Source organism: Elephantulus edwardii, unplaced genomic scaffold (genome assembly GCF_000299155.1).
Source record: "Elephantulus edwardii isolate Elephantulus edwardi_28Jun2011 unplaced genomic scaffold, EleEdw1.0 scaffold00115, whole genome shotgun sequence".
Lineage (NCBI taxonomy): Eukaryota > Metazoa > Chordata > Mammalia > Macroscelidea > Macroscelididae > Elephantulus > Elephantulus edwardii.
In genome coordinates, this window is record NW_006399865.1 from 3,026,697 (window position 1) to 3,053,020 (window position 26,324).

General features: G+C 46.1%; 1 pseudogene; it reads right to left on the bottom strand.

Moving 5' to 3' along the window:
• Positions 1 to 2,151: 2,151 nt before the first annotated feature.
• The window catches only part of LOC102849375, a 29,567-nt pseudogene continuing 5,394 nt past the window's right edge, over positions 2,152 to 26,324 (bottom strand).

Sequence of the window (26,324 nt, forward strand, 5' to 3'; positions counted from 1 at the left end):
TGGCAGTTCAAACTCACCAAGAGCTCTGCTGGAGAAAGCAGAGGCAATCTGCTTCCACAAAGATTTACAGCCTTGGAAATCCTATGGGACACTCCTGTCCTATCCTATCAGGATCAGTCAATACAAAAAGCAATAGCACCTTGAAAAGTCTCTAAGAACTACCAAATTCAGTTTTCAGATGAGATGAAAGGAGTGACAAGCAATCAAATGACCAACTGCACTGGGTGAATAGTTTGAATGCAGACGACACAACCTTGCTTACTGAAACTGAAGCGTACACATCAGGCGTTTGCTGCAGAAGGTCATGGACTAGAGTCTTCAATATGAAGTCCAACATCAAGAAAACAAAGATTCTCATCACTGGGCCATTTGGCAGCTTCATGATGGATGGAGAAGAGATTGAGATTGTTGACAGCTTCAGTTTGCTTGGCTCCACAATCAACACTCTTGGTACCAGCAGCCAGGAAATAAAAAGATGAATTGCACTGGCAAAGTCTGCTGTCAGAGATCTTTCCAAAGTACTGAAGAGCAATGATGTCAATCTGGAGAGTAAGGTGCACCTGATCCAGGCTATGGTCTTCACAACTACTTGCTAAGCATCTGGGAGCTGGACAATGACTAAGGAAGATAGAAGAAGGATTGATGCTTCTGAGATGTGGTGCTGCAGAAGAGCATTGAACATACTGTGGACTGCCAGGAGAACAAACAGGTTTGTTCTCGAGAGAGTGAAACTAGGCTGCTCCCCAGAGGCAGAGATTCTGAGGCACCATCTCACATACTTTTGGCACATTGCCAGGAGGGACCAGTTCTAGGAGAGGGGCATCATGCTTGGAATAGTGGAGGGACAGTGGAGAGGAAGACCCAGGATGAAATGGCTCGAATGACTAGAGAAATGTAATTAGGTCTGTTGACGATAAGACTGGCTCAGGATAGGGCAGGCTTCAGAGTTAATGTACATAAGGTCGCTGTCAGTCACAGGCAACTTGATGGCACATAACAACAACAGTTTGAATTTTTGACTGTTGCCTCCATGGGTATTCACTGAGGATCCAAGTCAAATAAACTCTTTGAAAACTCCCATCTTTTCTTATGATGTTGCTCACTAGTCCAACTATGAGATTCTCGTTTAACGTTGAAATGTAAGCTATACTTACAAGGTTGTAATCTTCATTAGTAAGACAGAAAAGACAATACACAATAAGAGGTTGATTAGACTTAGCAACTACATGCGTTACTCAATTATTGTTGTTGTTAGGTCCCATCAAGCTGAGGATGACTTATTGCAACATGAAACTTAACCTATCCGGTGCAGTCCTCATCATCCCTGAGCTACAAGAGCCCCCTGCTGAAATCAGGGTCAGTCCCTCTCGTTGGGGGTCTTCCTCTCCTTCACTGACCCTCCATCTTTCCATGCCTGATGTCCCTGTCCAAGGAATGGCCTCACCTAGCTGCATGTCCAAAGCATGAAAGACGCAGCTTCATCATCTCTGAGGCCAAGGAGTACCCTGCCCGCACCTTTCCTAGGACATATCTGTTTATTCTTTCAGCAGTCTGTGGCATATTCAGTGCTCTTCTCCAGCACAACTGAAGGGCTTCAGTTCTTCTATCATCCTTACTTACTGTCCAGCTCTCTGCGGTATAGCAGGTGGTTGAGAAGATGATGCTCTGAATAAGGCACACCTTAGTCTTCAAATGGACATCATTGCTCTTCAGTATTTTGGAAAGTCCCTGACAGCTGAGTTTCCAAATGCAATATATCTCCTGATATCCTGACTGCTGGTACCAAGGGTGCTGATTATATAATTGAGTTTCAGTCTTTTCTCCATCTATCATACTATTGACTATTGGGCCTGTGGTGAGGGTCTTTTTTTAAAAAAAAATTTTAAGACCTGTATTAACATGTGCTGTCAGTTTTGTTCATGTGTTTGAAAAAAAATAAAGTTGTAAACTTTTATTATGAATTAAAAATGAGGTTCTTAAAAATCTTAACTTGACCAGATAGGAAACAAGTTAAAAACCTTTAAAGGTATTTTGAGAAAAACCAAGCCTTTTAAAAAACACATTTTTCATTACCAAAAAAGAGACGTCTTTAGGTAAAAATAATAAAAACCCCATAAGGCACAGATAATGCAGAGAGTTCTAGTTATCTGGTCAACTGGCAAGGTCTTCAGTTCCCATCTCTTGTTCGTTTCTTATTGCTGGAGTTTCATACTCGGTTCTTCTCGCTGGATGACTGAACCGGATGACGGTAGAGATGGGAAGCCGGCATTTACTCAGCCCCGCCCTGCACAGCCTCGGAGCAGATGAATTCTCAGCTGGTGGATCAGCTGCTTTTGTCTCTTTGCCATCTTGTGGTTTAGGGTTTTCTGGGCGTCTGCGTTGGTAATTGAAGTTGCGAAGGTACTGACCTTGAGGTGGCTGCTGACCTCGGGTCTCGTCTTGATTTTCCTTATCTTCTTCATTGCCGTCCTCGTTAGGCTGTGTTTGGCGAGGAGGGCCCCTGCGAAATCGTGGTCTAAAACCCTGACACATATTCTGTCTCACTGCTCTGCCTTGTTCTCCTGCACCGTGGTTGTCTGCACCCTCCATCCCTTCTCCCTGCCCAGGGGGGTTGGAATACTGTGGTCAAAGCCCATATGGTCTCTGTATGTGATAAGGTGGGAGCCAGTGCCTGCGTTGTTGGGCCTGGCCTTCGGGAGCAGCCTCCAATCCCTCGTTCTTCTCCCCACTCTCACTATTCTGGGAATTACGTGGGTGACGTCTATATTGGTTACGGGCTGCTGCATATTCACTGCCTTGCACCGGAACGCCACCAGGCCCTGCAACCCCTGCTGCCTCCTCCAACTTTTGCTTTTCTCCTCCAACATCATCAAACTCCAGTCTCCTACAAAGCAAAGATACTTCCTGGGGTTGTTGTTCTTTATGGCTGTTTGTGGTACAAACACATCTTCCTGTCATTCCTGTTCATGAGGTTCCTTACGCTGAACCACTTGACTGTTCCCCACACCTTTGCTGCGACGAGCTTCCTGTCCCTGCACCGCTGCTCACAGTGCCGGGCTTGGTGTAGGCCAGCCGGGTGGGAGGGGGTGCTGCTCAGAGCGGTCAGGGGTCAGCTCTTTGCTCCTACTCGAACTTGATCTTTGTCTTCGCGATGTTGAGATGTAGACCATCCTGAAGCCTGTAGTCCTTGATGTCCTGCAGCAAGCATTTTGTATCCTCACTTTCAGCAAGCAAGGTTGTGTCGTCTGTGTAATGCAGGTTGTTGATGAGTCTCCCTCCAATCCTGATGCTACACTCCAATCATAGAGGCCAGCTTCACGAAGTAAGTGCTCAGCATACAGATTGAATAGGTATGAAGAAAGGATACAACACTGACACACACCCTTCCTGATCATAAACCATGCAGTGTTCCATTACACTGTTTGCACAACAAGGTACAGATTCCAGATGAGCACAATTACATGTCCTGGAATTGCCATTCTTCTCAATGGGAGCCATAATTTGTTATGATCCATGCAGTCAAATGCCTTTGCATAGTCAATAAAACACAAACATACATTCTGGTATTCTCAGCCAGGATCCATCTGCTATCAACAATGATGTCCCTAATTCTGCAGCCTCTTCAGCTTGTACTTCTGGTGGAATGTACTGGTTTAGCCACTGGTAAACCAAAATGCCAATGAATCATTGTATGAGAAGTCAGTATGATTTGTACATTTTGACTCAAAAGGGATTCATTGAAAAAGAAATAAACGTCACTATAAAGACAGAGGTACACCTTACCCAAGCTATGATATTTTCAGTTCCTCATATGCCAGTGGTGCATCAAATGCCAAAATGGTTACACATGGTTGACAATGTTTCGTAGAGCTCACAGATTACGACAGGCTTGAAAGCAGAAGTGGCATCCACTTCCTAACCACGCCTGTGGAAACCATGAACTTAGAGAAAGGACAATCGTTATAGAACAGGGTTAAGGTTTTTGGTTTCTATGGTCGCTATTCCAACACTTAACAACAACAGCAACATATAACACCAGGCCCTTGTGTTGGGTGAAGCAGCTAGACTCGGGAAGATGGTGCTCTTGTTTGGGTTGAGGGTTTGTGTGGATTGTTTGGTTTTTTTTTTTTATTTAAGCCTTTTGTTTAGAGTCAACAAGACCTCCCGGAAGGCCCTTATATTTAAAAGGTGGGCCCAAGGGATTATATATTTTAACCCCTTATTACCATATTTTGGAGGAACATTCTTCTAAGTCATGCAGCACTCCTCTGTCAGTTTGCTGTGCTGAGGTAATCTGGGTTTGCTGTGACACTGAACCTGGTGCCATTTGAGTCTCAAATGCCATAATGGAACAACTGTGCCATAGATGTGCCAGATACCATAATGGCTACCCATCGTGGGCAGTGTTTAGTGGAGCTCCCAGTTTAAGACAGGTGTGGAAGCAGGAGTGGCATCCACTTCCTAAACCGCATGCCTCTGGAAAGTCTAAAAACTTGGAGAAAGGACAATAGTTATTGAAAGGCTTCAGGCCTTTTGTTCATAGTGCTCGACTTGATGGCAAACAACAACAATATATGCATATGAAAACTGGGCAATGAATAAAGGAGACTGAATAATTAGTGATGTCTTTGAAGTATGGTGAAGAATTTGAATATGCCAGGGGCTGTCAGAAAAAATGAACACATCTGTCTTGGAAGAAGTATTGGCAGATGAGCACAAATGAGACTTCCTCTCACTCAGTTCAGGCACGAAATCAGGATGGGCCAGTCCCTGGAGAGGGGCACACGTGGAAAAGCAGAGGGTCAGTGAAAAACACGAAGAGAAGCTCTCAATGAGATGGCTTGAGTGGCGTCGGGACAGGGCTCCAACATAGCGACGAGAAAGAGGATGGCCCAGGACCGTGCAGTGTTTCAGTATGTTACACACAGGGTTGCTATGAGTCAAAGCCAGCAGAACAGCACCTGACAGCGACATAATGAAATTGTATTTGATAAGCATCAAAATCCTTTCATATGATTTCCATCTCCGTGAAACCAGTTTCCAGCAAGTCAGTCTCAGCTCATTAGAGAGTCTCTGTGTCAGAGTAGAACTCTTCTCCACGAAGGTGTTCAATGGCTATGCCTTTTTTTATCTAAAGGAGATAGTCAAGGCTTTCTTCCAATGTCCCGCGGGGTGGATTCAAACCACCAATCTTTCAGTTAGTAACTGAGGGTTTGCCTGCACTACACAGGGACTCCAACATCCATACATGAGGGTTCAAAATTATAATTAGGGTCACATGTTTTAGCCAGCATCCCAGTGCTGGTCTGCCTGCCTGAGGCCAGTAAGGACATCTGAGACTGGCTTGACGTCCCTTCAAAGCTTGCTTTGTGGGACACAGACCTCACAGTTGTTTTGACTTGCCCTGGGAGAAGTTGGTGTGGGGAGCCTACTGTTACCCCACTGTACCAATTTTTAGAGTGATGCCTAGGCCAGGGCATTTTGTAGTTCATCCTGGGCTGTGATGAGAAGGCAAGCCAGTCTCCTGGGTGTTTCCTTGCAGAGTGGACTGATGAGAGCATGAGAAGGCAAGCCAGTCTCCTGGTGTTTCCTTGCAGAGTGGACTGATGAGAGCATGCCTGCTTGTCATAACCCTAGGCTGGAAACCATTTACAACCAGTTACAACCCAAATTGGCCTGTTCCTGGAGTCTAGTGCTGGGCCTACAGGGATCACATCAGTCTGCAGGGTTTCCCCGAGCACTGAAGACATTTCATCCTCAAATAGAAAACCACAATTTGATTTATAATCCATTGTGTCGGAGCTTCCATGCACACCTCTCAGCAGATAGGTCCATACAGAAGGAAGCTAATCTTGTAAAAAGCAGACATTCGGGAAGGCTGTGCAAAAAGAGGACCTGGGTGATTGCACCTAGCAATCACTAATTTGTCCTCCCTCCATCCCTCCCCCCTCCTTCTCCTCCTCCTTTCCCTCTCCTTCCTTCCTTCCAGTTTTTAAACGAAATCTCTCATTAGGTAACCTTTTGGGATTAGTTGTTTAGGTTTTTTTCCCACACAGGATTAATTCCCTGCGGACTCATCGATCCATATTGTTTTGAGCATTGATAACTTGTTCCTGTTTCTTGTTACATAGTATTCCACGGTATGGATGTACTACAGTTTGTCTAACCATTCATCTACAGGCTACCGGGTACTTCCAGTTTTGGGGTATTAGGAATAAAGCTGTTTAGGAACGTTTGTGTACAGGTTTCTGTGTGTGGATATAAGATGATTTCTCTGGAATAAATGCTCAAGCATACAATTGCTGGATCTTCTGGGGATTACATCTTATTCTTTTTTTAAATCCCCTTTGCACATATTTTGGAATATGCCTTTTTCACATTACTCCAAAAACACCTGGTGACAAATGACACCATTAGAGTCCCTGTAGAAATTCTCTACTGTCTTGCATTCTCATTTTATAGGCCCAGACCCTCTAGACCAGGGAATTTCATGAACTTAACAGGGTTCCAAGTCTCAGAGTGGGCAGCAGGGTCTGAGTCTGGACAAGAAGTCAATTATTTGATGTCTATATGTAATGCTTTCCCCCCTCCCTCCAATACATAGACTCAGGAAAATATAGGCTGAAGTTGTCACAAAAGTGAGGAAAAGAAGACTCTTGACTTGGTTCCTAGGGACACGGTGAGCTCATCATGATGTGTCCTGGACAGTCTCCCTCTGTGGAATCTTGTGTGGCTTCTCCACTGAAAACATGAAACGGCCTCCCAGGGGGGCCCAGTGATCAGGGATGCAAACTGTAAAAAAGCAAACAATGTTTAAAAATGTAAAGACTCAAGGTGTGTATGAGAGTGGAGACTCTAAGCTTCCAGAACTCCAGCAAACAAACTTTTTCCTCGGCTCTGGGAGTTAGGCAGCTGTGTGATGAGCAGGCTGGCTTGCTGAACTTTCTGTTGTTACTTGCCTGGCCCTAAGCCATCTTTCTACATGATCATTTGGTATCTCACAGAGGGTTTCCTTTGCCTTCCACTCACCAAACTCACACCAAATGTGATACTCTTTTCTGTTTGCTAGCACCTGGCCTTTCTGGATGGTGTGTCCAGAGCAAGTAAGCAAAATTTCACTTCAAAGGTACGTTCTGGCTACGTGTCTTCTAAAGTGGTTTTGTTTGTTTTTTAGTTGCTCCATGGTGCAAAGGCATTTCCTGAAATCTAAAATTTTACCAAACTAGTTCTAAGGTCCTGAACCAATCAAAGAAGAGTTTGTTTCTGAATTTGATTTGCAATAGGATTTTTGTTTGTTTGTTGTTTCGGGTTTGTTTTGTTTGTGTTTTGTGTTTTTTTTATTTTCCTCTATTGGCTCTCAAGGGAGCCCTACTGGCCTACAGGAAAGAAGCTACATGGTGATTCCAAAGGCATGTGCTTTAAATCCACCAGAGGCCCTGGGGGAGAAGGATGGGCATCTCCTGTGCAATTCACTGCCTCTGAAAACTCAACAAAGGCTCAGCAACGGGTCGGTTCTGACTCGATGGCACATGATAAAAACAACAACCGGCCTTCAATCAGAAGTGCAGAAACCCTTCTATTCTTTAAGCTCTCCTCAAGACCTAGGAGGCATTGCATCCAATATCTAGATCTTCAAGCTACTCAAAGTGGGGTCCAGGGTCCAGTAGCACCAGCCGCATCCCCACTGCCATCAGGTTGACCTTGACTCACAGTAAACCTCCATCAGGTCTCTCAGGCCTGGAAATCTTTCCAGGAGAAATCTTTATCCTGAGGAGAGCTGGTGGATTTGAGTCACCAACCTTTGGGTTAACAGCACAACATGAAATGTCCTATGTCCCCTTTCAGATCTACTGAATGCGACCTTTTGTAGATGGAATCCAGGAATCTGCCTGGAAATTCTGAAGTTCATTCACATTTGAGAAACACTTCAGGCTTGAGCTCCTTCACATCGACAACAGAAATCTAAGTCCGAGCTTGAAAATGCACTTTTAAAAATGCCCAGCCAACAAAATGGGTTTAGACTTTTCCCAGCCATTACATAGTCTTCACACAGTCAATCCTGATACAAACATAAACCAGAGTTGTAATTTCTGACATTCAACAGATTGTAGCTTTCTTCACCCATGCTACATGTAAGTTATGCTTCTAATGAAAATGTTCAGTTTGTATTTCTACTTAGCACCTATTTAAAATTCTTTATCAAACTGTAATTTCCTTGAGGGAAGGAAACGTGTGTCTCCATAGCCCAATAAATAGTTGCCTAATATGTGTTTGTTGAACAAATGAATGAATTCTGTTTTACATTAGAGTTGCTTAGGCCTCTACTAAACAAAGGACATTAAGGATGGAGATGATACGGATTTCATTCATCATAAAACTCACTGCCATACAGTCTATTCCAGCTCGTAATGATGCTGTAAGACAGAGCTGGACCGCCTTACAGGGTTACTAATGCTGTCAATGTTTATGCAAACAGATTGCCTCATCTTTCTACCACAGAACGGGAGCGGGTTTGAACTGCTGACCTTTTAGCTGGCAGCCAATCATCTAGCCACTATGCCCCAAGAGTTTTTACTTGCTCTAAATTCCTGAGAATTGTCTCTCTTTGAATAGCCAGCAGACTTTCCAGAACACAATCTGGCGTGTCTCCGGCTGCCACTGAATAATTCCCAACCCCTGGAGATCCTATACTCACCAGAACGAACACACCACCAACAGAAAACACTGCCTAGTTCTGTGCCAGGCTAATGATCAGAGTCAGATCGAAATATTGTGCTCCACAGAGTTTTCACTGGCTGTTTTTCAGAAGTGGACCACCAGGCCTTTCTTCCTAGTCTATCTTAGTCTGCAAGCTCCCCTGGTACCTGTTCAGCATCACAGCAACATGCAACAGGTAGCTGTGCGTGTAATGCACTGGAAGAAATCAAACCCTGTCTCTGCATGAAAGACGGAAACTCCATGAACACGGTAGGCTTCTAAATGTTGTGGAATCAACACCAACCAACTACACGGCACATTTGGGGCTGCCGGATCAACTCCAAATAATTTTACTATGAATGGCTCTCCAAAGGCATATGGGAAAAATAATTTAGTATGAGCCACTTTGAATATTGTCTAATAAGAATCATTACTGACAAAATGGAACTCAAGAGCATATTTTGGGGTTTCTTTTTAAATTGTTGCTGTTGTGTACTGTCTAATCAGATCCAACTGGCACAGAAGTAGATTGCCCCTCCTTCTCCAGCAGAGCATCTGGTGGATTCGAACCATATGCCTTCAGGATTTCAGTGCAGCTTCTTGCCACTAGGCCACCAGAGCTCCATCAAGAGCATGTTTTGAGATCTAGTAGGCAAACAAAGGTACCTGTGACAGAGGTGTCTTCCTTCAGAAGGCCACTCACAGAACAATGGAGGAGGAGGAAGAGCTGTAGATATACAACTAGGTGAGCTGAAGGACCCCAATTTCCACCACAATTTTTCTCAAGAAGAGTTCAAATTACACAGTCTAACCAGATAGTAAAATTCCTGCATGAAAATTGAGATTTCTCAAGCCCTTTGATGTTAAACTTTCAAGTTTTTCTGCCCTGTGGGTTATTCTGTAAACTTAAAGGCAACTGACATGTTCACAGAAAGGGATTTTGACAAATGGGCACTTTTGAAGGCTCAAATATGTGTGAGACAAAGACACAGCATCTGTGCTCAAGGCTCTAAGAAAATCCAGCATGGAAGACGTGTGTTCTTTTTCTTCTCATATCTCCTATTTGAAGGATGGGGAATTCCAAGTGTTTTTGTTATAGCACATTAGAGAGGGAGTCAAGTTTTAGAATCTATTTTTTCAGTAAAGCAAGCAAATAAGTGATTTGTCAATGCCTCTATGAGGAGGGAAAAAAAGTAAACTTATTTATGCTAAAAGGACCTCAACCCTCCATGGGGTATTCAGCATTCTTTGCCAACTCTGTCTTTCAAAAGCATCAATTCTTCTCTGCTGTGCTTTGTCCACTGTCCAGTCTTCACAGTCATTAAAATGACCTGTTTTTTAAACTTTTAAGAGGTCATCTGTACATAGTTGTCCAGTGCAGTGAACATCACTTGACTTCTTGGCTGCTGTTTCCAGAGATAGTGATTCCTGATCAAAGTGGAAGACACTGATTGAATGGATGTGCTCTTGACTGTCAAAAGAATGAGCCAACTCATCCTAGAGAGAGTACAGCAAGCTGAAGGCCAACATAGACGAGGGAAACCAGCTCTGAGATGGGCTCAAAGTCCTACAGTCATGAAGACGGCACCACAGCAGGCAGTGCTTCATTCTGTTATATGGAGCCGGTTAGATGGCAGCTCAGGAGGCCTAGTGGTAAGAAGATGCGCTGCAACCCCGAAGGCATGCAGTTCAAATCCACCAAGTGCTTCATGAGAGAGAGCGATGAGCATTCTCCTCCCGTGCTATTACTGCCTCTGAAAACCCACAGAAGAGTCGGCTGTGGGTTGGTTCAGACTCGATGGTACACAGCAACAGATGTCGGCAAACAACACACTACAGCGATGAAACTTCCTATTAGTAGTCACTTTTAGGATGACTTTAATATGGTTTTCTTCGCTAAAGTATAGTTCCTTGAGAGTGACAGAATGAGGAAACAGCCACGGATATCAAGTTCTTTCTTTCAATATTGGTGCCTTTTTGCCTATTTATAGAAATAGGATTTTGGTTTTGATTACAGTGTGTGCCCTCCTGAAATGTGTCTTCAGGACATGTATAAAATGACTAACATGCTTCTGACCTTAGATGAAATACAAAACCAGGCAGGGAAAAACATCATCTTCCAAACAAATTTTTCTTTTGTGCTTAATTTGTTCAAGCATTTTATACTGAATTTGTCTCCAGGCAAAACTCTTAAAGCTAGCTTTAAGATAACAAATATTACAAAGTTTGCCTGCCATCGTGGAATATTTTAGTAGCATTAATGCAAATTCACTTCAGCAGTGTTTTACATGCAAAACTTCAAGGTGGCTTAGTCTTGGAACTATTCTTTGGGAAGTTATTTTGAGGGTATAAAGCTGCCCATTGTGAATTAAATGGACAGGTTCATTGCAAATCGAGGCCCACGTGCAACTCAAGCAGTCTCTAGTCTTTTTTACTAGCCACAGAGTAAAATCTGTAAAGTCAGGATCTGTGGAAGGTGGAGTGAAACCTGTTGAAAAGGAAACTACAGCCTTTTCTACTAACAGAAAGCAACAGAGAAGTTATCAGACTGCTGCACCCTGTCAAAGGCAGAATACTTGCGAGGCTCGGAAAGACAAGTCAGTACTGCTCTCACATGCTTCCCCGCAACAATACAGAGACCACAGTCCTCTGAGCGAAGCCGGACACATTCTGAGTGATTCTGAAGAAAAGCAGTGTTAACCGACAACCTCCTGAGCCTTTTAGTCAGCACCCCTCCCCTAGAGCTGGTACATTTTGTAGAATTTGTCCTTCGTAATGACATCCCCGCAGTTCTCATGTTTACCAGATACTGGGCGGTAAGCTCCAAAGAGTTTAGAGGAGCCAATCGTAGCCAACGTTTCCGAAACAATTTCTCTCTGCCAAATACCATACATGCATCATCTCATTTCCTCTCAGTCAAAGACCTAGAAAAGCAGAAGATGAAAGAACACAAGGGCAGAAGTATCACGGGCAGGAAGGGTAGCTAGCAAGTGACGTGGTGGTGGTTGTTATGTGTTGTTGAGTCAACTCTGACTCATAGTGACCCTATGTACAACAGCTCTGAACCCTGCTCTATCCTGAGCCAATTTCATTGTTTCTGACACACATACCCCCATTACTCCAAGTCATTGAGTCAATCCAGCTTACTCTGGGTCTTCATCTTTTGTGCTGTCCCTCCATCCTTTCAAGCATGATGTCCTCCTCCAAGGACATGGTAGAGACTCTAATTCAGGTTTGTGCAGTGCAAAAGCATGTCATCCCACTTTTGCTGTACTCTTCACATCCTTACAGGCAGTCAACAGTTAGTGGTGCTGGACACGGCCAACTGTGGGTTGTGAAAACCAGGTAAATTCTCTTCTACATCTATCCTTTCCTTCCACTGGGCCGAATGGCAGCATCATGATAGTTGGTGAAGAGACTGAGACTGTTGACAGCTTTAGTTTGCTTGACTCTACAATCAACACTCTTGGTACCAGCAGCCAGGAAATTCAGAGATGAATTCCATTGGGAAAGTCTGCTGTCAGAGACCTCTCCAAGATACTGAAGAGCAGTGATTTCAGTCAGGAGACTAAGGTGTGCCTGTTATAGGCCATGGTCTTTGCAATTACTTGCTATGCATCAGAGAGCTGGAAAAATACTAGGGATGATAGAAGGGGAGTTGATGCCTTTGAGCTTTGGTGCTGGAGAAGAGTATTGAATGTACCATGGACTGCTAGGAGAACAAACAAGTTCATCCTTGAAGACCAGGCTGCTCCTTGGAGGCAAGGATTCTGAAGCTTCGTCTGACATACTTTGGACATGTTGCAAGGTGGGATCAGTCCTTAGAGAGGGATGTCATGCTTGAGAGGGTGGAGGGACAGCGCGGGAGAGGATGACCCTAGATGAGATGGATTGATTCTGTCACTGGAGTAATGGGGATAGGCATGTTGGAGACAATAAGATTGGCAAGGGATAGAGCAGGGTTTAGAGTTGCTGTACACAGGGTGACTATGAGTCGCAGGTGACTTGACGGCACATAACAACAACTACATCCTTCACTTGTTGTTGATTGCTGTCAAGTCAGGCACGACTCATAGCGACCCTATGAACAGAAGTCCTGAAGCCTTTCTATAACTATCGACCTTTATCAAAGTTCATAGAGTTCCCGGAGGCATGTGGTTTAGGAAGTGGATGCCACTCCTGCTTTGGGTATGCCTACTTCTCCCTGTGTGTACATATATGTATCAAGAGAGGAGAAGATTCTTAATTACGTGAAGCTCATTCATCTAATATTTTCTCTACTTGTGACTTGTGGAACATTCTTTTTCTTAAACACAAATTGTTGCACTGACTACTTTGACCTCCACTTCTCTATCAAATGTTTTGCCTCTCCGCACTCACTGAGCAGTGGGCATCTTTCCATTCCACTCTCAGTTGCCTGCCTCCCCTTCAGTCTGAATTCAGAACCCAGAGACAGTGAGAAACAAATGGACGTGAAGTAGAAAGAAGCGCTGACAAGCGAACATTTCCACATTTGTTCTCTTCGGTCTCCTAAGAGTCTCCCCCACCAGTCCTTGTCTTAACTCTGCCAGCCTCCAGGCCTTCCCACAATCCTCACAGAGCCTCTTCCAGGGCTCTTCCCCCGGGGACCACACGGATGCTCCTGCCTGTACATAATCCTATAACATATGCAAGAGTCATATTTTATAGAATATCCTGTGGGCACTCTTCCAGTTGGCCTACTTTGTACTGCTCTGCATGGTACAGGACCCTGAGGGTACAGAGACATCCCTCCAAGACTCTCTCTCATCAGTGGGCTAAGGAGACCCATTTTACCCGTCATTAGCCCTCTTGCCAACCTTTCTCCAGTCTGCAGTCACCACTGACGCTTGTCTTTTTCCCACACCACCTCCCCCCACTCCAGTCATACAGGTAGAGCCTTTGTTCCCTGGCTCTCATTTTCTCAAGCAGTCCTATCAGCTCCCAGCCCCTTCTTATCATCACAGTGAAGTAAACTGGCACACCAGGAAGTCCTGGAAGGAGCCAGTCACTTGGAACAGCAGCGATGGGCCCTGCCTCTCTGGACATGTGCACAGCTTGGAGGGTAAACAGAACGCCCAGCAGCTCTTCAGGGAGAAAGGGCCATGCAGATGGGGAAGCAGTGAGCTCCTGCAAAGCACAGTGAGTCAGACAAAGCATCGAGCTATGGTAGGCAAGCAGATCCCAGCAGCTGCCCAGCTTCTGTTTGGCCACTGGAAACACCCAGTTTCTTTCAACTTAGTGTGCTAACAGAGACTCGAGAGTGTTACAATCCCAAGTGGCAATGCATACCGCAGTGTGCCAAGCTACTGTGGTTATAACGTCATCCTCGGAAAAGGTGGGGAAACGAACAAATCTGATCTTCATCATGTCTGCGACTCTCATGAGCCAGTTATTAGTGATACAGGCAGAGAGAGAGAGACATCTTTTCAGGGAAACACTAAAAAAGTCTTTCAAAATAGTTTGTAGAGTCTAGTCACTTAAGTCATGAAAAAACCAGACCATCTTAAGTAACACATGGGCAATAAAAGCAAGCAGATGTCTGCAGTAAGGGAAGTCCTAATGGAGCTGTGATGGCATTGTACCAAAAGGGGGCTCATCATCTTCCGAGCTGCCCACGGAGCTTTCATTCCGGCTGCCTCACTCTGAATCAACAGTTCACCACTGCACAGTGCGTCAAACTCATCTCTGGAAATGGAGGACTAGTCCCCAGATCCGAACGCGACATAAAAAGGGTTTCTCAACTAAAAGCACCAGTTCTCATGTACAAAAATCTCAGGAAAAGTAAATGAGCAAGAGGCAGCCAGGCAGAGACTGGACTGGGAATCCCACGTGCACCTGGGGTTAAGCCCAGCAGTGGGACTCGATTGGGATGGAGCCCCGTCCCACTTCAGAAGTCCAAAGTGTGTTGTCGATATGAAGACAGATGCGGATGCTCTCCCTCAGTGACTGCTGAAGGTCTGCAGCCCTTTGAGGAGGAAGCCTTTATAGCTACCACGCTGTCATTCATTGTTCTGAAATGATCCTTTACTTGGTCAGGGATAGCCAGGTGCCTCTGCAGTACCACGCTGCTTCGAAGACATGACCCAAGCCTTTGACTCCCTAATCCACTGCCATGAAGTCAGATACAACTCACAGTGACTCTATCATGTTTTTGAGGCTGTAAATCTTTCCAAGAGGAGACTGCTCATCTTTCTTCTGACGAGCGCTGGTGGATTCAAGCTACCGACCTTTGGGTTAGCAGCCTGATACATTAGGCACTATACCATCAGGCTCTTTAGGAGTATTTTTTTTTTTTCAAATAAAAGCAGGAGAGGCATCCACTTTTGAAATGGCTTGCCTCCGGAAACTCAGTGAACAGTGCTCAGGTCTTTCATTCATAGGGTCGCTATGAGTCATTCACAACTCGATGGTACTTAACAACCATAACCACGACAACATAGAGAGAGCTACATAGGCCTAGTGGACAGAAAGTGATGCTACCAAGCTCAAGGTGGGTGATTTTAATCTGCGGCCCTCAGGCCTGGTTTTAAATGTTTTTGGTCAAACATTCTTCTAAGTGGTATAGCACTGGTCTGTCCATTTGCTGTCCAGAGGTAACTCGTGGTTGCTGTGATGCTAAACACTGTGACACAGATGTGTCAAATGTGATGATGGTTACCCGTGATGGACAGTGTTTGCTGGAGCTCCCTGATTAAAACAAACCTGGAAGCAGGAGTGGCATCCACTTCTGAAACGGCTTGTGTTGGGTATTTGCCAACAATCTGTGGTTTGCTCTACTTTCCCTGGTTCTTTGCTTTCTGCCAGTCTGTTTGCCGGGCTTTTTCTATGTGGGGGTGGGAGGCTGGACTGAGAGAGGCGGACCATCCTGAGGTTACTTTGGGACCATTCTTCACCAAGAAAATGTCTGGCTTGCTTTTCCAGTCTCCCCTCTTTCCCTTCCTCTAAGACCTTCTGCTTTGCTTGCTTTCTCGTGGACCCCACCCGTGTGCCCTCTGCTCTCTTCCCTTCCCCTTTCCTGACTGCTTCAGACATGAACTTAAAATGGAAAGCATTGCATTTGATCGGAAATAAATTCTAGCATTTTCTCTTCTCAAATCTTTCATCACTGCTGTGGAGGTGGGGGAACACTTCAACAAGCAATAACTAATGCTTACCTTCCTTAATACAGAACTCAGCTTAATCATAGCTGTCGAGTCAGAACTGACTCACAGTTGACCCTCCAGTGGGTTTTCAGAGGATGGACATCACACAGGAGGAGACTGTCCAGCTTTTCCCTGCACGACAGCTGGACAGTTGGCGGCACAACTCCTTACCCAGTAGGCCACTAGAGCTTCCTATCTCTGCACAGGGGAGCTATCAGATGGATACAAATCTCCCAGGTTTGAACACAGGTATTGCACGTAGGCACATGGGAAGATATGCAGTGTTGCTTCAATGATAGTGATTCTAGGTGCAACAAGAACTAGTAGCACTTATGTTGTTATGTAGAAATCACCTATTAGACCTATGTTGTTGTTGTTGCTGCTGCTGCTGCTGTTTTCAGCTGCTATTCAGCTGACTCCAACTCAAACTCACTGGGACCTCACAGCAGCAGAAGGAAGCACTGTATCAGCTTGTGTCACTATAAAAACCCTGGAAGGGTCTTGGAAGCAGGGTCCAAAATGAATTTTATGATAAAGAGACATATATTTTGGCATGTACCAACACACATGTGTCATCAGAATTACTAGTATTAAATTACTAGGACTGCAATCTAAACTTAACGTCGCCGTTCTGGTCCACAGCACCAAGCTGTATACAATGTGTACGCACATACCTATTATTTTCCCCACAGGCACCAGGCAGGTCATTTATAGAAAAACTTTTTGTATAACCTAAAACTCACACATTGACTTATGCTACCAAAATAAAACTGGGAGTACGCAGAGAAACAAATAAATCAAAAGGACAAGTATATATAAAATAGGCTATTGCAGAGATAGGATGTGACAGAGTTTATGAACTAATTTACAACCCAGGGGCTGTTGGCTGGGGCTTTTCTCCTCCCTAATTCCAATCTTTCAGAGAAGGATAAACAGACCAAAGGGCCTGATGGTAGGTGAGCCTTGCATCTTTATCTCTGCCACAGATTTCTTTGGGGGCCGGAAAGAGAAGTTTTTATTCATCGCCATGCTGGATGCGCTTCGCAGCGGCCTTTTACTCCAGGTCATTCTACTCAGTTCTTTCATTACCATCAGACTCTGGGTGGCTGATTTATCAGCAGGCCACTACATTCTCAGAGCAAGCTACCATGCAGATGTACTCTCTGGCTTAACACTGCCCAGCTCGGCTCCCTTCCGGTGCTCTGTGATTCCTAAACCGCCCAACTTCAGTGACGACTCCTGCACATACTAGCCAGGGACACTCCTGCTTTCAACTCGGCGAAGCCTCAGCTAAGTGGGCCTCTCTGAAATGAAAGGCCAGCTCCTCTGGGAAATACAGTTCCCATCTCAGGGGCCTTTCTAATCTGCTCTTTTACCTTGAAAGCAAAGAGCACTGGCAGTGCAGTAGTTTAAGCACTTGATTTCTAACCGGAAAGGCCAATAGTTCGAACTTGCCAGCTTCTCCCTGGGAGAAAGGTGGGGCGACCGGCCATCAGAAAGTGTGCAACCTTGCGAACTCCATTTTGGGCCGTTCCACTCTGTCCTGTAAGTTGTGCTAAGTGTCAGAATCAAGTGGACAGCACAATGATGTTTGTCACTTATCTTGTAATGCGCATGCACCAAAACGGAGCGCTGGGGGTGGCGGCCAAGTAGCAGAAGAGGAAGCACTAAAGACTATGCCCAAGATTTCTATTTCTGAGGAAAACATCCACCCCTTTGCTTCCAACTTCCCCTCTCCACCACAGCTCATCCCCAGACAGGGCACACACAGCAAAAATCCCAAACATCCAGTTTGAGAGAAGCAAGCTGACTCTAGTGACCAAAACTCAATTCACACTGAGTTTTCAAAATCCTGCCCTCAAACATCAATCACAAAACCCAAACTGGCTGTTGTCACATCGGTCCTCAGTCAGAGCTCCCCGGGCAGAACAGAGTAGGACCGCCCTACAGGGCCCAGAGCCATAAATCTATAGGTCCCAGAGCTGTAACCGCTTTCTCCTGCAGAGCAACTGCTGGATTCGAAACCCTGAACTTCCGGTTAGCAGCTGAGCGCTTAGCCACTGGATGACCAGTGCTCCGAAACTTAACAGGTAAAATCATGATGAGGTGCGCCCCCATTTCCTGCCACATGCTTTCCTCTATAAAGAAGTGTCAGGTGCAGACAAACGCGTGAAGAAATAACCGAAAGAGGTCCAGAGGGAAAACAATCTTAGTTCAATGAGAGAAAAATGTGGCTTGGCACACATACGCCCAAGTCCTAGGCACTTCTGGAGGCAGAGTCCACAGGGAACCGCACTGCCAACGTAAAGGCCGGGCCTCCGTGCCAGTGTGAATCCACCAGGGACACCAGAAAAGATGGGCAGTCTCCTCCCATGTGACTCTCAGCCTCAGAACCTGCTGGGGGTCAGCTAGGCGTCACTTTCTATTCAGTGGTGACGAGTGACCCAAATCATATGCGGCAGTGGTGGCCTAGGGGTAGAATTCTCGCCTCCTATGCAGGAGACCAAGACTGGAGTGTGATTCCCAGCAAGCGCACTTTGTACAAATGGGAAGCCATTCCCCGCCTGTCAGCTGAAGTCTGCATGTTGCTGTGCTCCTGAACAAGTCTCAGCCGAGCTTCCAGACTAAGACAGGCGGACTAGCTTGGTCATCTACTTCCACAGTTCAGCCAATGAAAACTCACAATGGTCCAATCGGCACCAAATTCTGGGGCTGTCACCGGGCTGGCTGCACACGAGCTGGGGTCACTCTGCTGTACCTACCACTACCCTCCAACTCATACTCAAACAATTCAAGTCTCCAATAAAAAGACCTGTGCCAAGAACAAAGCGAAGGCAAAGGCAGCGGGATGCGGGTCGTGATACGGATCCATACAGGATGCCAGGACATCTGCAGAGCGAAGTGAATACCTGGATTCCAGGGGCTTAACCCCTCCCTCCCTCACCTGTGCATTCCAAGGCTTCCGGAACCCTCCCACGGCTCAGCCCTCACAGCCCAACGGCTCCTTTTAATAGGAGAATATTTGGAAGCCAGGAAGGAATTTGTGGAGGTCACCTGAGGGCAGTGGAATTATACGTGCTGTAGAAAATGTTCTCACAAACTGATGCAAGGAAAACAGAATGAAAAACCCTTTCTGCCGGCCCAAGAGGGAGAGTGAAGCTAACAGTGCAGGCTCATCTGCAAATGCAAACACTCTGGTTACTTTTTCCTAAATCCTCTAGTCCTCTTACAAGAGATAAGGGACTGCAGCTGGGGCAGGCAGTGCAGCCTGGACCTCTCTGGATTCCTCGGCAGGCGGGTGGGGGGAGCAGGGGGAAGTGGAATGAAATTGAAGGAATTCACCAGACAAGTGAGGTTAATGGCTGTCCTGCACATTATCAACAAGGAGGAAACGTCACTTAGGCAAACTTACAGTGCTGAGATCTGGGCTGTCAAGACACTCACACACCACCCTGCCCCCACAGGAAGTTATTGGAAATAGCTCTTTTCCCTCTGGGCTTCCTTGCTGCTGAGTCTGTGGGCTAGTAAGTCAAGAGCTCTAGTGGTACAGCGGGTAAGCACTCAGCTGTTAACCAGAAGGTCAGAAGTTCAAAACACTCAGTGACTCTGCAGGAGAAAAGATCCTTCTCATAGTTCTAGCCTAGGGACCCTTAGAGGGGCTTCTACTCAGACCCACGGGGCCACTCTCTTAATTTGGGGTCACCAAGAAACAGCAATAATAGCTGCCTCCAGTGGGTTTTCAGAGGCAGCAAGTTGCACGAGAAGAAATTGCTCATCATTCTCTTGCAAAGCATTTGGTGGATTCAAAGCGTGAGTCTTCAGGTTGGCAGTGCTGCTCCTTAGCACGAGGTCCTCAGAGCTATCTCTTATCTGTTGTTGTCATGTGCCATCAATCTGGAGTCCACTCAGAGCTGAGCCTCCACTGGGTTTTCAGAGGCAGTCAACCTTCGCTCACGGAGCAACTGGTGCCTTTTGGATGGCAGCACTGCTCCTTACCACTACGCCACCAGAGCTGCCTCCGGTTTCCAGGCTGTTCAAACATATAGGCAGTGACTTTCATTTGACACACTTCCATGGTCTCTCCTACCCACCCTATCAGATGGCTGCCAACAATCACAGCCTTATAGGTAGAGGGAACTACAGATCAGAGCAATTTGCATCATACAAGTAGTGAACAGATGAAGTAGGACTTGAACCAAAGCCTGAACACACTTCCCACTGCACCAGGCCACAGATACTCACCACTCCTCTCCCTTCACCTAAACCACGTCAACTCCCTTTGCTCCCAGCATTGCTGGCTGCCAGCACTACCTCTCTTGTTCCATGAACTTACTTCTCCCTACCATCCTCCAGGGTCCCCTCACCATGCACTCCTGTCCAGTTCACCTCTGAAATCTGTGTTAGCCATCCACTGCCCTCCATCTTGGCCACCATAATATTAGCACAAGTTGTCAACATGTGTCCATCCACTTTCACTCAGACAACCACATTCCGTGTCAGGGTAGCTTCCATTGTAGCCTGGTCAAGAGACAAATGGTACCCCTTCCTGGTACAACCTGACTCCTCCTTACCCCTCCGCACACAAGGACTCCCAACTTCACCTAGTAGCTTGCTCTCACGCATCCGTTTCTTGGAGAAGCTGCCTCCAGCATCCCTCACTCATGTGTGCTGTTTCATCTACGTTTGTCTCCCACGGTGGACTGTTACCTGCTTAGAGCCTCAGCTCGCAGCGCGAAGCCTGGCTCAGAGCACGCACTGGGTCAGTACAGGTCAGTCAAGTTTGGACTTACCCTTATTTTCCTGTTTCCCGTCATGGAGTCAAATTAGAGGACACTTGACCAGAGTAAAATGGCTGTTCCAGGGTCCAGTCTTCCACTCTTCTCTTCTTGCTGTTATCAGTGCACAGATCCAAGCCTGAAACTAAAGACTGTCTCCCCTGTGGGTAGTCAAGGCAGCGATTCCAGCAGGTTATCAGGATGCCTTAGGAAGCTTCGATGAAGGCTGCTACTACAGCCAATATGGACTGACAATGGTGTCCGTAAGAAGGGGCTTAAGCGTAACAGAGAACCAAGATGTTACAGGCTCGGGCAAGGCTCATGGGGTCGCTATGAGGCATAGTTGATACATGGCACCTACCCACCACCACCACCACCACCCATAGTGTAAGAAGTTTTCAAAGAATGTCCAAGGATACTCCAAATTCTGGGGTGTTTGACATAACCAACATGGCTTACATCTAGGCTCTGCTTCTAAGAAGGTGACCCATGGCTGTTGGTGGGTAAACAAAGGAGAGGCAGCTTGCTTGTAGTAGCAAACAGATTAACAAGTATGCAGAAAAGTGCTCACACAAATAAATTACCTGGGCATGTCCTTAATAACCAAACCACAATAGCTTTCCCAGCAACTGTCGACCCTCCCTCAGGTTTCCAAGGGGTACTGGGAACATATTGCTAGGAGTCGCAGACGACTAGATGGCACATAACACCATCACCACCACAATGGGAATAAACTATCTCACCTTCCTCCTAAGAGTAACTGGTAGACTCAAACTACTCACTTCTCTGCCAGCAGCCCAGCACATCACCCACTACAGCAACAAAGCTCTTTATGTCCTTAGTAATTTACCACAATTAATCAATTTGTGGTGCAAAAGAAAAAGAAAAAAAAGCTGAAGGTAATTATAAAACAGTTGTGTGCCAGGGTTCTAGCCTTTTACCTGTTCTTTCAATATGCATGCCAAGAAGATAAAGAAGCTGGACTCTGTGAAGAAGAATGTGGCATCAGGACTAGGGGAAGATCCAGCTACAACCTGCATGATGACACAACTTTGCCTGCTGAAAGTGAAGAGGGTCTGAAGAAGTACAAAGACTGTCCAGCTTTTCCCTGCACGACAGCTGGACAGTTGGCGGCACAACTCCTTACCCAGTAGGCCACTAGAGCTTCCTATCTCTGCACAGGGGAACTATCAGATGGATACAAATCTCCCAGGTTTGAACACAGGTATTGCACGTAGGCACATGGGAAGATATGCAGTGTTGCTTCAATGATAGTGATTCTAGGTGCAACAAGAACTAGTAGCACTTATGTTGTTATGTAGAAATCACCTATTAGACCTATGTTGTTGTTGTTGCTGCTGCTGCTGCTGTTTTCAGCTGCTATTCAGCTGACTCCAACTCAAACTCACATGGATTACATTTGAATGTCAAGGGGGAGGAATCCTCAAAACTGAACCAACAAGGCACTATCATAATAGAGAAAAGACTGAAGGTGTCAGCTCTTTCTTTGACTTGAATTTTCACAACTAACCTCCACAGGAGCAGCAGTTAAGACATCACATGAAGAACGATGTTGGTCCCTTGGCTTCAAATGGCTCTTCCGAAGGGTTCCTACTACGTCATTTCTTTACTAAAGCATCTCTCACCCAAAACATGGTATTTTCAACTGCCTCATATAGTAAGGGAAGCAGCACAATGGAAGAGGAAGAGTGGAGAAGACTTGATGCCTTTAAATTTTATTGGTGTGGAATACCGAATGTACCAGAATCAACAAAACGTGTTCTGGAAAGAGTAAAAAAGAATGCTTTTCAGAGGCCAGGATGGCGAGGCTTTGTCTTACATACTCTGGATGTGTTGTCAGGAGCGCCCAGGCCCTGGAGAGGAATCTCACTCTCGGTCGAGGGTCAGTGAGGAGGAGAAAGACCCTTAGAAGGAGTGACACAGCGGCTGCACCAGCAGACTCCACGTAGCAGCCTCTGTGAGGCGGTGCGGAGCCCGCAGTGTTCCACCCCATCGTACACAGGGGCACAGCGGCAGGCTCAGTGGGACCCCCCACACCACTGCTCACCGCTCCACTGTTAACTCTTGAGCCCGGCCTCCAGCTAGTCTCACAAAACAGCTGCCTCTCACGCTGCCATTTTGCACATGCTTGCAGATGTATGGTTCCCCATCTGAATGCTGTGTTTTCAAGAAATCCTTTTGCTCTCCTTCCAGAGCTGGGAAAGTCTCTCTTACTCCCTTGCCATGCCTTCACCTTGATCTCATTCTTCTGGCCTAGGGTCTTTCACTTTTACAGCCGTGCTGTTGTCGACCACGGAGTAGGAACCGGCCCACAGTGGCCCCTTGGCGGATTTTCAGAGGCAGTGAATCACACAGGAAGAGACTGCCCATCTTTGCCCCACAGAGCCACTGGGGGATTAGAAGAACCATGGCCTCGGAGTTGGCAAAGTAATTCCTTATCACCAAGCCACTGGAGCTCCCGCTGACGGCCTTCATCTTCCCTGGAAGGAAATCCACACCCAAGTGGTCAAGATATGGTGCCAGAGCTTGTTTTCCGTAATCATTTGATTTCCAACAAGACACTCTTGCTATCTTCAAAGACAACCAACTCCCTCTCTGTTGCTGAGATGGCACAGGAGCAAGGCACTCCATTTCATGCATCCTCCGGAGGAACTCCTTTACATCTTAACGTCACCGGATTGGGATGTGCTTCTCCCTTGCGGCTGCTCAGACTGCAATCATGTTATCTTTCCCATTTACTGGGATCTCATACTCCCAGTTCATTGTGATTCCTATCATCACTTCAAAGGAGCTTTGTGAATTATTTGAAACAAGAATGCACACACTGAGCAAAGCCTTTCGAAGAAACTGGAGGGAGGCAGAGTTTCCCTTAGGCCAGAGGCATTTGGCTCAGGCCTCAGGCGGAACTGCCTAAAAGATGTCTGGACACCCCGCCCCGCCCCCGCCCCCAGCACACTCATGGACCCCACCATGCATGCTGGTCCTTAATGCATCCTAGTCCCGGGGCAGAAGGGTTAAAAACTTTTGTCAAGAAGTGCAGTCAATTGGCGGGAGGTTCCAGGAGGAACAAAAGCTACATCTCAGAAGTTCATCTGAGGAAGGAGGATGGTCCCGAGTGTTACCTTCTGGAAGAAACTCTGAGACAATGGGATGAAAAGAAACACTGCCTTTCACACAGTGCTACAGAAGAGCACACACGGACAAACCCCAGTAGAAAAGGGATTTGGAAAAATCCGAATCTTAACCAGCTTATCCTGTCTATACTTTCTTCCACATAAGCAGATAATGTATGTGTGTGTGTGTATGTTGTTGTTATGTGCCGTCAAGTCGCTTGCGACTCATAGCGACCCTATGTACAACAGCCCTAAACTCTGTGCTGTCTTGTGCCAATCGCTCTATCTCTGACACTCCCATCCCGATTACCCCAATCACTGAATCAATCCACCTCATAGGGGGCCTTCCACTTCTGCGCTGTCCCTCCACCCTACCAAGCATGATGTCCCTCTCCAAGGACCTGTCCCTCCTTGCAACAGGTCCAAAGTATGTCAGACGGAGCCTCAAAATCCTTGCCTCCAAGGAGCAGCCCAGTTTGACCCTTTCCAGGATGAATCTATTTGTTTTCCTAGCAGTCCATGGTACCCTCAATACTCTTCTCCAGCACCAAAGCTCAAAGGCATCAATTCTCTTTCTATCCACCTTAGTCATTGTCCAACTCTCTGATGCATAACAAGTGACAGCAAAGACCATGGCCTGTATGAGATGCACCTTGGTCTCCAAAGAGACACCGTTGCTCTTCAGTACTTTGGAGAGGTCCCTAACAGCAGACTTTCCCATGGCAATACATCTTCTCATTTCCTGGCTGCTGGTGCCAAGAGTGTTGACTGTGGAGCCAAGAAAACAGAAGCTGTGGACAATCTCAATCTCTTCACCATCCATCCTGATGCTGCCAATTGGCCCAGTGGTGAGAATCTTTGTCTTCTTGACATTGAGCCTCAATCCATATTGGAGGCTGCAGTTCTTGACCTTCTGCAGCAAGTGCATGAGGTCCTCCTCCGTTTCAGCAAGCAGGGTTGTATCATCTGCATATCGCAGATTATTGATAGATCTTCCACCAATCCTGACCCCACATTTCTCCTCATAGAGCCCAGCCTCCCGGATAATCTGTTCTGCATACAGGTTGAAAAGGTATGGAGATAGGACACATCCCTGGCATACACCCTTCCCTTTATGTTTATAGTTATATTTATATTTACATTTATATTTATTTTTTAAAAGATCTATCTAAATAAGACTAAAAGAGTTCTTTCAATCAATGTCACAGAAATCATTCAAATGTTACACAGACATTGGATTATAGTCTAATTTTCTAAGTGTCTTTTCCCTTTCTTTGTTAGTGTTGTATCTTACGATAGATGGCATGTGAGGGTCAATGAAAACAAGTAAGGAGTAGACGCTTGATCTGTATTTTCAGTCAAGTCACTGGCTTCTCTTCACGCCAACAACATATGGTCTCCACTTGCCTCAGCCAGGAGGGAAATTCTGGCCACTGCATGTCAACCCGGGGGACACATATTCTCCACCTCTCCAGCCATATTAGGTTAAATGTGAACTTCCATGGAGGTAGAGTATGGCGGATGGGACAGAAAGAAGAAAGAGTCAAGGCCAAGATGTGACTAAGGGGCTTAACACTCTTAGAGGGGACCACCTTCAAGTCTCCCTGCAACCAGAGAAACTTCCTATTTTTCTGTCAACAAGCAACACACTCTCTAAGCCATTAAAACTTTGAAGATGTCAAATCCGTAAGTCTGAGGTGAGCATTTTATGTTTGTTGTCTTTACAAAACATTTGTTTGACTTTTGGAATTAGCCCTTCAAAGGTGGAAGACACTCAAACTTGAGAAAACACAAACTGTTTCAGAAGGAAAGAGCCTTAGGAAGTAGAGTTTAACACCCAAAACCCAACAGGGGACAATCAGGTAACACAAGAGCCAAGAGGATCTGGGCAAGGGCACCAGGAGGGAGGCGAGGCGGCACGGAAAGGCAGTCTCAGCCACTGCCTGGGCTGAATGAAGCACAGACTGGATGCAGCTGAGGGCCACCAGGTGTGGATGGGTCTCTTCCTTCTACCCCTTGTTTACTGGAAGACATCTTGCTCACCCCCACCCATTTCAGGGCCAGCTCGTGTTTCTCAATTGGCCCCGCGCCTAGCTCTGTGCCAAGTGCTTTCCCACACAGGACCATTTCCAACACTCCCAATTGCCCAAGGACATCTGTCTTTGTGTCTCCACTGATAGACGAAGAACTTGACTCCTCCATGAAGTTCAGGGTGACTTGCCCAAACACTCTGCTCTGGAAGAAACTGAGGAAACAATTCAGGCCAGGCTTCCTAACTTGAAGCCAAGGATATTGGTTCAAGGAACCTCGTTATTCTGTCTCTTATAGTTTATATACAGTTTGGTTCCCCGAGGCAACACATGATGAGTATGTCAATTTAAATAGCTGCACAATTAGGTACTCAGGGGGGAACATAATTTTGGTTTAAGTAACCAAGACCCATTTCAGGGAACAATACCTATAAATAATGCAGCATTTCCTGGCTCAAGCTCTTTGACCGAAATTCCAATTCCATCACGTGTTACAACTCCAGACTGTCAAATTGAGAAGGTTCT